The 12,228-nt window shown below is 34.7% G+C and overlaps 1 long non-coding RNA gene across 1 annotated transcript; it reads right to left on the bottom strand.

Annotated features, from left to right (window-relative positions):
* Positions 1 to 1,275: 1,275 nt before the first annotated feature.
* LOC114699064 lies at positions 1,276 to 5,382 on the bottom strand. Its single transcript, XR_003735456.1, has 3 exons — positions 5,233 to 5,382; positions 3,765 to 4,125; positions 1,276 to 1,408 (listed from the first exon to the last, which is right to left on the bottom strand). It is a non-coding gene; the product is annotated as an uncharacterized LOC114699064 (long non-coding RNA).
* Between the last annotated feature and the right edge of the window lie 6,846 nt (positions 5,383 to 12,228).

The raw sequence follows: 12,228 nt of genomic DNA, 5'->3' as shown, positions 1-12,228 counted from the left end.
ATATCAGCCTCATAAGGTAAAATTTATTTAGTTCATATTTAAAAGACTTTCTAGACTAAAGAATCTCACTACTTTTCAAAAGTCCAAAGTTCAAAATACTGCTTGAGAGACAAGTAACGACAGAAGTATATCCCCACTCTATATTCTGGGGTGTGTCTCTCTTCCTGAGAATCACGCTTTCTCTCAACCCTGGTATATCCCCACTCTATATTCTGGGGTGTGTCACTCTTCCTGAAAATCATGCTTTCTCTCAACCCTGGTACTTAAATCTGATTAAAGTATTTTCATTGAGATCCAATTCTTCTTCAGGTAGTCCTAAAATTTTTTTCTGCATTGAAATCATAAATCCTGATTTGGTCTGAGTCAGGATCCCCAAAAGTGTGGAGCATCCCCAGGCTGCCACAGGTAAGAGAGGAGCTATGCTTCCCAACTCTGTTTCCCACAATGCTAGGAAAAAAATCACTGTGAAACTGAGTCACAGGGATGAAAGAAGAAAGAATGTGTTTACTGGAGATAATGTTAACTTTCTTGATTAAGATTCCCAAGCATGTCCAGGAAAAAGAATGAGTTCATACACATTGGTTTCTGAAGACAGCATCATTGCTATTTAACATAATGTAATATTATTTTTATGTTAGTGACCTTCACAGAAAAAGTTAACAGTATCAAATTTTTTACTTATCAGCTGGTGTGAATCTTAAATCAGAATCCAGGATAAAAGGTCCTTAACATTTCCTATGTACCCATATTCCCTGCTTTCTAGCCTGCCTTAGTTTTGATCATGAAAGGAAAGTGCACAGTGGTAAGAGTAGCCTTCACTGTGGTGGTCCTCACATAGCTACAGACATGGAGCAGAGAACACAGGCTGGGACCTGTGGGAGTCTAACTTTCAAAGGGCTACTTCTGATGACCTGCCTCATCCACTCTTACGCTACCCAATAAAGGCTCCACAGCCTTCAAATTAGCACCACAGAGTGGGGACTGACCAATCAAACACTAGCTTGTGAGAGACATTTCAAATACAGAACATAATACTTCTTATTTTTCGGTCTTTGTTATTGGGACTTTTCTTTTATCTAGGGGGGTAGTGTTAAATTTCCCTTTTCTTCTCTATGTTGCATGTTTCTTTTGCTGAGCTGAATCTTCATACACTGCATGGTTCCTGCAACCCTTCCTGCTTCACATTCAGCTTTTCTACCTCCTTCGACTGATTTGGCTTTCTTTTGGTTTATTCCATGAATAAGTTCCTTATCCTTTGAGAGTTAACATCACGTTACCTAAAGATACAGAAACACCAGTTACCTCAGGGCCATTTGCCATTCTGTTCTCTGCAACCAAAACTAATGGTTATTGTCCATGCTGTTCTTGGAGCCACAGTTTGTCACGCTAGGCCTCTATGAAGTCACCCCTGGAGTATGAGATGTGAGAGCTTCATGTTATTTCCAGACAACAACAATCCATTTTTATGCATTTGAGTATTTTAATGCTTCGTGCCACGTTAATGTTTTAGAGTAGAAAGTATTTCCTCATGCAAATGTATCATAGACAGTGCATTACTTAATCCATTACTTAAATCCAAAACTAAAGTGTCTTTTCTATGTTCAAGAAAGACAGCAAGAGGTGTTTCAAACTTCCATATAAGAGATTAACTTACCAGTTTCACAACATTATACCAAATCATTTTGATTATTAATTCTATTATTTCTCCTAATGAAATCATATATATTGTCACATGAATTTAAATGTAATACTTCAAGAAGGCAAAAATAAAATGAAATAATGTTTGAGTTGTTTTCCATTCAATTCTGCAATTAAGTTCGGGATAAAAATTAATTTTATGCACATTAGAAGAATTATTAAAAATAAAAAGAAATGTCTATAATGTTACCCACTACCCTCTGTTGCTGGTTAGCTGAAAGACTATGAGAAGAAATCCACCTGTCATTCAGTTTAATTTCTTGTGTTTAGAGCTCTCCAATGTTCTGTGTAAAACTAATCAATAAAAAGGATTTATGAGGCCCTGAAATAGAACAGTCGAAAGGAGGAAATTATAGTCAGTTTTAGTTATTAAAGATTTTCACCACGAAATTTAGTACGAGGGAACCGTTATACATCTTTTTTAGCTGAAACAGGGCATTTGTCAAGCACATGTACAGGGAGACAATTGTGCTTTGGCCTGCTGTAGTGTGTCTTTATTTGTTGCTCACCATTAAAATGAAGAAGGTCCTAGCAGAAAGAGACAAGATGAGGAAAGTCATGTGTAAAAAAGCAAACAAACCAGGAAACAAAATGAGCCATGTCTGATACAGTGAAGAAAAGGAAGTAGTATTCATGTTCATATGAAATTGTTCTGTTTGAATTTTCGACTTCTTTTAAATGAACAAAGAGAAGGCAAGGGGATATGTTGGCAACAGGAGCAAGGGAGAGGAAAAGTAAGGAAGAAGACAAATGGATTTTGACTAATACGGAGACAAAGTGAGGCCATGCTAACACTCTCAGACATGGTCACTCCTGATTTTCACCATAGTATTTCCAGAAATATGCCTGTGTCTGACAGTGGTTATATATGATCTGTTTAATGTGTTTGTTTGCTGACTGACTTTTCAGAGACAACAGCAAGGAACTTGGAAACATGGTATCATGATTCTTGCTTAGATCCATTCCATACCAGGATAATGTGAGAAAATTCAAGTTTAGCTTCTGCTTGATGAATTACAAATGACAGATGGAAAACTGCAATATTTTGAAAATAAAAAAATACAATTACATACCTCTCATAAAATTGCCATAATAATGGTACTTAGAGTTTACAATGAATTCTTCATCTGCAAAATACTTACAACTAATTATGCCTCATAATACTCCTGAAAGGCAGGTAAGCATCATTATTGCCATTCTTCAGATAGGGAAAATGAGGCATACTGGATGAACATCTTTGCCCAAGGCTATTGAGAGTACATAGAAAAAGTTTGGTTGATTGTTTAGGGACTCAGACTTTTCTGTTTTAAAGAATAGGAGACTATCACCCTTTCAACTAAAGTAATGAAGGCTCAACACCATTTCTCTTTTGAAGAGAGGATTCATTTATATTTTAGTCGATACTGATTTTCTTATAAACTGAAATTATACTTACCTTTAGAAACCAATAATAATCTGATCCCAGTTTTCTTACTGGTTTCATTCACTTCCTTACTGTCTTAATAATTACACCACAGCCTGGCTTCATAAAATGACTAGAAAATGGGAACTTTGCAGCTGGAAGCAACTGGTTCCAAAACATTGGGATTCGGGTTGATTTTGAAACGTTTTATTGAAAGGTACAGCTTTTTTTGAAAATTACAAATTCTATCAACTGGCTTTATGTCACAGTTTTGACAAAATTTCTCTGTACTAATGAACAACACTGGTTGGAAATTTTTAAATTCTATGATATGTGAGGGGGAAATCATATTTATTTCCCTCCACTGAATAACTCTTTCTGCAATTCCCTCGTCTCTCAAAGTAATTGTTTAAAAAGCAGAGTAAATTCTCCATTTGAGATTATCTGAAAGACTGCATATCTCTGGAATTTAGAAGGAGAAGCCACCTCATTCTAAGGCTCTGCAAATGTGGAGGCACAGTGTAAAAAAAATAGCAGGAAAAAGGTTTTCTTCCTCTTTTAATGATCAATAAGGCCACGGGTCGTGCTTTTATTTAGTGTTAGTTAGCTTTTTCACTGCTGCAACAAGAACCTGAGAGAAACATTTTAAAAATGAAGGACTTACCTCAGCATAGGACTTTGGGAGTGTCAGTCCACACATCACTATTTGTTGCTTTTAAGTGTGAGATGAGGTGGAGCGTCATGGCAGAGGATGTGGAGGAAAAGACGTGCTCATCTCATGGCAGCTGGAGAGCAGAAGTTATAAGACAAGAAGGAACCAAGGACAAGAGAAGTCCTTCTAGAGCATGCCTCTGGTAACTTTCCTTCCATTGGATTTCCACCTCCTATTTTCCAGCATCTTCCATTAGTGCGATCAGTTAAGAGGGTAATCCATTGATTAGGTCAGAGAATTTACAGTCTAGTCATTGTGTCATGTACAAGTCATGGTAAATTTCTGGACCCAATACCAGCTGAAGTGGCATAACCTGCAACAAGAGTGGGTAATACACTAAGACTCCCAAAAGAACATACACAATTCAGTCATATTTTGCTATTTACCCATTTGATGAAGAAACCAGCAAAGGACCAGAGAGCCCTATTTTACTGTTTTTAATATTAGGAACAATACTCACCAGACTGCTTTGATTCACACATATGGCAAGAATACTTTGTTCCCCAAAACTTATTCTTGGGAAATTTTTAAATAAAAGTTCTTAACAATGAAAATTTTTTAAACTTAGATTGTGATGATGGTTACTAAACTGTGACTAGACTACAAGCATTGGACTCTGTACTTGAGATTATAAATTTTATGAAATGTAAATTATAACTCTATAAATTATTTTTTTTAATGTTAAGAAAATGCCAATGAACCACTCCCTTTGTTAATAATCTGTTCTAGCTTCCATGAGCGTTGCTTCATGCATTTAGAATATAGTCTTTAGGGTATTTTAACAGATGAGTTTTTCTCTCCTTGTTCTGTGGCTTCACTCTGCAGAAGCCACTTGAGTGAACAGTTGCTGACTGTTCTCCACAGCGAAATCACACAATGGAACACTTGAGACAAACATCATGGCAAATAGTGAGAAATGGGCATGCTTCGTGTCAGAGTGAAGTTATTTCCTGACTTAAAAAAATATGGCATATGAGAATGTTAGCTTAACTTGTTTGCCATCATAATTATCCAAAGTAAATGAATACTATTATTGTTACACCCAGACATTTGGAATTCAGGGTTCTACCTTGGTTCCTTTTGCTTAATATTAAGCTGTGGAAGACTTACAATGAGCAGGGACCATGCCTAATGATGACAGAAAACAATATATGAATACACTGAACATTTGTTAAATAAATACATAGAAATAAGACTCATTGATTTATTGATAATTTGATAGATTTATAATCATATATATATGATTATATATATATGATTTTATATATATATGTATATGTATACTGTCTGTTTTCTCACCTCTTGTTGAAAATGTACCCTTCAAACTTTAAGCTTCAAAGCCTGAGCCCTTATATGACACAAGGAGACAATAATTTGTAAAATAACTTAGAATTACAGATATAGATGTATGATTGCATACCCATAGTGCTTGAAAACTATTCCAATCTTGACAGTCCAGGTCAATATACTCTGTTAGATAACAGCTTCATAGGTAATAATCCAGACATATTGAAATCAGGATGAAAGAAGTATTGATGGGATTGTTAACAATCAATTTATTCTGTACCACTATTTCCTATAAAAAATAACCACGATTAGTTTAGAAAATCTAGTAAAGAATTAAATACTATAATGGCTTATTTTATGTAAACTTGACATAGGCTAAAGTCATCTGAGAGGAGGGAACCTCAGTTGAGAAAAATGTGTCCATAAGAAAAATGCTGGCAGAGCATTTTCTTAATTAGTGATTGATGTGGAAGGGCTTAGTTCACTCTGGGATGAGACACAGCTGTGCTGGTGGTCCTGAGTGCTATAAGAGAGTAGGATGAGCAATCCATGAGGAGCAATCTGGTAAGCATCACCCCTCCAGGCTTCTGCATCAGCTCTTGCCTCCACGTTCCTGTCCACTTAGAGTTCCTGGTTTGCCTAGATGGACTGTGATGCAGGATATGTAAATCAAATAAACCCTTTTATCCCTGCATTGTTCTGATCATGGTGTTCATCACAGCAATAGAAACCCTAACTAAGAAAAGACTCATTTACAAAACTAACACATTTAAGATTGGCATAGTGACAAACACCTAAAATTCTATCATTTAAGAGATAGAGAAGGAAGGATCAGGAGTTCGGAGCCTTCTCTGGCTATATAACTGGTTCAAGGCCATTCTGAGCTACATGAGACCTGTCTCGAAAATGTAAAAACAACAATTACAAAAACATTTAAACTGATAACTTTGAAATAGAATACATAGGAATGAGTGAACACATTTAAACACCCATATGAATTTTCAATTATTATTTAAAGTTCATATCCATATTAGCACAGGATATCAATCATATCATGAGCATTTTTACTTACTAATATTCTATAAAAACATAATTGTGATATTTATATTCTAGAAACTGAATACAATATACCATTAATTTCTAATCCTTTCCTCATTAGTATACACTTTAATGTGAATCCAATTTTTAATTACCATGCATAATCTCTTCTAGGATAACTGCATCTGTACACTTTATTCTAGATCTGTAATCATTTACCATTTAATCTGATATTAAAGTTTTATATAAGTTGTATAAATTATCACAATGTTTTCTACTCTATGCTAGAAGCCATCAGTATCTTAAACTAATTAGAGTACTGTGTTCAGATATATGAACATTGTTCTTTCACTCAGCATTTACCACCATGGCAAATTTCTTTCAAACACACTAAATAATTTATTTGAAATATCTTTTATATTGCCTCATATGACCATAATGGTATTCTTATAAATGTTGTTAATAATACTAATATATACATACTCACTCAGATACTAGCAACTCTTTAGTATATTATTTAGGAATGCTTAAATATATTATATTCCACCACAAGTTAATTGAAAAATATCCTGTCATGTTTGTTTCTTCTACAAATTTTATAATGCTTTTCATTTTTCTACCTTGACATTTATCTTTTTAACTAAATTGAAATGCAAAAAAATCCATGAAAACTGTAATAACAATTTTGACACTTTGTCATTTTAAATATATTCACCAGTAGAAAATTGACTCAATTTATTATCAGCTTTTTGATATAAACAAATATTAAATTCTTAATGAAGCACATTGATAGTTTTTAGAATTACTATGTCTATTACTATTTTATGCCTACCAAAGTTTGATCTCATGTATAATCTTTGGATCACTAGGTTTCTGGAAACTCTTGTTAAATAGCCAAAACTGTATAGCCTACACTGGACAAAGTGAATTTAAGTAGTTCTTTCATGATTTGTGCATCTTTAAAAAGAATAAATTTTCAACTTCCAGCAAGTGGAAAAAGTGAATGGTGTTTACAGAATGCACTTTATAGATATGACTTTAGCTCATAGAGTGCCATGTATCTCTGGACATAGTTGAATCACTCCTGTATAGAAGTGATTCTGTATATACATAGTTGTGGCTTAGACAGCCACATAGGCAAGATGTCATAGGTATAGCATCTGACATTTCTAGAAAATACAATATCATGAAAAACTCCCTGTTCCTCTGGCTTTTACAGTCTTTCTGGTTCCTCTCCCACAATGATCTCTGAGCCTTAGATACAGGAGTGATGTTGTGACTTATTAGTTGGGACTGGGCTCTACAACTCTGAATTTTGGTTTGTCTTGGGTTTCTGTAATGGTCTCTGCTAGAAAGAAAAGTTTCCTTGATAACAAGTGAGGACTAATTTATTAGAATAAGAACAAACAGTTAAAGTGCATTTAGGTTTATGCTGGTTTTTTAAAGTGTTGGCTGTATGTTTGTCAAGACCCATGGTGTTTCTAGCCCTAGGTAATTAGCTAGGTTTTCAATACCAGGTATTATTTCCCTTTTGTTGAGTGGGAGACCCATTGATTAACACTAATATATGTGTGCCATTACTGCCAACTTAGGGTTATTATGTCATGCTGGTTGTTAGTGTCGTTCATAGGCAATTGTAGCTGGGTAGTAATGTTAGTTGCTTCCCTCTTGTGAAAGCTTGTGAAATACCAGCTTTCAGGTCATATACAACTTTTTGATCTCAGGGACAAATACCTGATGTATATGGTATCTTCAGCAATAAGGACTTACCATTCACCTCAGGGGAGCAACCAAAGACAATAGCAGTAGCTTATAATGTTTTGGGAGTCCTTTAAACAACCCTGAAAAATAACTCACAAGAATGTTTCTCATGCCTGGTGCTGAGTTTTTGTTAGATGTTCTACGACTATTGGAGAGAACATTGTTGGCCCAAATGAAAAATTTTCATTTAGGATATCTAATCCATATATGTATAGGTACATATGTGTGTATGTGCATGTGTGTGCACAAGCTTATACACACATGTGTATATACATATACACATTTTTGTTATTTATGTGTATTAGAGGTGGTTATAGGTAGTTAATAGTATTGTTGCTTATGTTTTTCAGAAATACTTGTTATTTTGCCCTCTTCTATATTTATCTCCATTTCTTCCCCAATTTTAACTCCTCCTACATTGTCTCTCCATTTCACCTTTCAGACTACTTGTACCTACTATTATGTCTCCATTGCTCCTCTTGCCCCCAAAATGGTCCATTTTTACTTTCCTGGTTTGTACAGTTACTCCAGGTTATACATTCACATCTAAAGTTTAGAAGATAGGAACTTCAGATGAGAGATAAGCTGCAATGTTTGTCTTTCTTGGTTGGGTCTACCTCATTCAGTATTACCTGAACAAAGATAACACCAATAGACAAGTTAATATGAACGGGAGGATGGCACAACTGAGGAGGCCTCATTCCTAGACCAGGAACTACAGGAGACTAAGGAATGCTGAGAGCAGAGAGATAGTCTTCTGCAGAGAACATCAGTTATATCAGAATATATGGTTATGTCAATACCAATTGGTGTACTAATACCAAATGGTTAACACTGAGAACATATGCATACAAGTCACATTATATAGACTGAGCAGAATATATATATATACATATGTGTGTATATATATGTGTGTATATGTATGTATGTATATGTATATATGAACAGTTAAAGAAAAAGAGACCATGAATTTGAAAGAATACTAAGGAAGGGAGGGTTTAGAGCGAGGAAAGGAAAGGGAGAAATGATGCAATTGTACTATAACCTGAAATAGAAAAAGAAACTATTAAAAAGAACTATTTGGCTGTCCCAGTGACAGATAAAAAAAGAGCTAAATAGTGTTGCTTTCTTCTTTCAGTATTTTAAAATCCCCTACTTACTTCACACGAGGATTTATGCATTATAGGTTGTGGTGTAGGATCCTCCATTTTTTAGCAGAGTTGTTAATTGTACCTATACTATTACTTTAAAATCCTCCCTCTTGTGATCCTTGGTTGGTGGCATACATTTTATGAACAAATTTCTATACATGTTCCAGTGTGTTGTTGCATTATTCTCTATTCTGTTCTGTTAATTTAACTCTAATTTCTCGATCAGAACCACAGAATATTTTAACATCATATTTAAACACCTTTTTATTATAGTAAAGATGTTATTTTTTTCCCATAATGTTCACTTATATCTTTACCTACTTGTTCTTCCAGATCAAATTTAGAATTTTTTCTTCATGGTACCAAATAACATTTTATTAATGCATAATTACTTTGGAAGCTATGTGCATATTTTACAAACTTCAGTGCTACTCAGTACAGTCTCTTCATATCGTATTGCCAATTTTATTTCTATTGCTTTGTAAAGTATCATAAAACTGATCATGTAGATTATGTGGATTTCTTAATAAGATGTTACTATAATGTGAATAGTACCTTTTCTCATTATGTACTCTAATTGGTTATTTCTGCTATGCAGAAAAACTATCAACATCACCATTTAATTTGTATCCAATCATTGTAATGAACTTCAATATTAATTCTCATAGTTTTGCAGATTATCCCCTTGAGTTCTCTATTTAAATAGACATATCATATGCAAATAATAACAAAAATTGCCTTTTCTTGTTTCACTATTATATTTTATTTCTTTAGTAAGAATATTTAGCTCTGTTAACTAACATGTAAAGATTTTCAAACAATTTTGTATTCATCAAATATGATACTGAATTTTAAAATAATATTTCCATCAATTCATTCAAAATTTATAATGTATTTAATCACATTCATAATATTCTCAGCTCCTCTATGTCCTCACCTCCCTACTCTCCCAACTTTTTGGCTTTTCTTCTTTCTTTTTTTTTTTCTTTCTATTTTTCTAAGCCTCGCTGAGTCCAGTATTTGTTGACCAACAACTCTTAGGAGTGGGGCCAGACCTGGAGTATGGTAGATCTGTAATGCTCATGACATTAAAGGAAGCTGACTTCCTCTCTCCCAAAAGAAAGCTCCTCAGCTAGTGGTGTGATCCTGTGACTCTTCTCTTCACCATTATGTCTGGATTAAGTTTATGCATGTCTTGTACATGCTGTTACATTCATTATGAGTTCATGTGGTCAATTGCTCTGTTGTATCCCAAAATCACTATTTTCTCGAAGTATCTTCTACCTCTGACTCTTACAGTTTTCCTACCTTTTCTTCTGTGGAACTCCTAGATCCTTGGTGATAAGGGTGTCATATATATGTTGTACTGAGGGCTAAACATTCTGTAGTCTCTTTTCCTTTTTTACATTGATCAGTTCAAAGTCTATATGTTAATTGTCATCTACTGTGAGATGTTTCTAGTATGAGGACTGAAAAGTGTGTGAGTCTATGAGAATAGTGATAAATCATTAAGAGTCATTTTAATATTATGTACATTTGGCAGAATATGAAGCTTTTCACTGGGGCTTATAAGCTAACTGGCCGCATGTTCTGAATCTTCCACAAATGGTGCCAGTCTAATTGGGTAGCTACAAGTAATATTAGTTGTTATGTTGTATTTAATTAGAAGAGAATTACATCATTTCTCCCTTCCTTTACTCTCTCTTACCCCTCCCATTCCCACATCATCCATTTCCAATTCACAGCCTTCCCTTATCTAACCATTGTTGGTATAAGTGTGTGTGTGTGTGTGTGTGTGTGTGTGTGTGTGTATTTAGAAATAGAACTTGCTATGTTTCTTTATCTTTGCCTGTATGTATGTTCCAAGGGCTTACCTCTCTCTATTGGCATGCCTATTGTGAGGCTTATCCCTGGGGAAGACTATTTCTCTTTTTCTCAAGTGGTTTCTTGCTTATAGCTCTTTATCTAGGGGTGGGGATCCATGAGATTTCTCACATGTATATTGGGATGTTAATTCCTGTTGGAATTGTTCACCTCTGTTTTCAGAAGCCATGCTGTTGAAGTTTCATGGGCGTAGCTTCCCTGCTATAAGAGAAGGCATTGATACCTCGACAGCACAAGTCTTGAACCCAAGAATCAGAAAGCATCATCGAAAAGTAGATAGGAAGATTCTAAGAGCCAAGAGACAAGGAAAATTTCTATGAGAATATTGGAAGCTATTAAAGACACCATTAAAGCATATTAATTTTTAACTTTGTAATGAGTACTAATGTTATTGAAGATGTCTTTTGCCAATAAAGAAGAGCAAATGCAATTTAAGAACATCATCTTTTTTTGGGGGGTTGCCATTTGTCTGTCTGTCTACTTATGTGTCTGCCACCTCTCAATCTCCCTAATTATCTATCCAGATAGGCTATATTATAATTTAGAACATTTACACACACACACACACACACACACACACACACACACACACACACACACACATTTCTCTATTTGTTACTGAAAATGAAAAACAGCTTTCTTGGGCCAAATGTTCTATTTGTCTATTTGTGAACTGGTGGATTCCGAGAAGCTGTGTCTTTGAGCTTAAACTTATACTGTCACATATTTTTCTTAGATTCAGTTTTATAGTAAACGTTTTCATATTCCCTTTGAACTTTGGTACAATTATCTCAATTTTTAATTAGGATGTGTGGTATTATTTATGTTTTCTTACTTCAAATTAAGTCAGAACCACTCAAACCCAATGTTTGCCATCAAAAGCTATAATAGTTTCATTTGATGCTAACCATTGTGCAAACAGATGCTGAGTCACCTATTTAGAGTGACATTGGGGAAAGGGTGTGTAGCATAAGAGTCTCGGGCATTCATCAGTCTCCAATAAATATTATCAGGTTCAGATAGTGTCGATAAATGGAAACAGTTTAGCTTCATTCTGCAAATTTTTGACACTCTATAGCAGACGGGCAAGGTAAATGCAGTTTAGAAGGTTGGTTCATTTAAGGTTCTGTAATTGCAAGGCAATGTTTTCTAAAACATCGCTCTGAAGACAATCCTGCAAACACCCGCAGAGCTGATTTATTAAACTTCTCCACTGAATGTATAAAGGTTTCTATGGCTTTTACTTATACAGTTTTAGATAGGCATCTATAGGCATTTAGATACAGGTGTAGAAT

Source organism: Peromyscus leucopus, chromosome 2, assembly GCF_004664715.2.
Source record: "Peromyscus leucopus breed LL Stock chromosome 2, UCI_PerLeu_2.1, whole genome shotgun sequence".
Taxonomy (NCBI): domain Eukaryota; kingdom Metazoa; phylum Chordata; class Mammalia; order Rodentia; family Cricetidae; genus Peromyscus; species Peromyscus leucopus.
The sequence above is the reverse complement of the archived record's forward strand: the minus strand, read 5'-3'. Positions and strand labels throughout refer to the sequence as shown.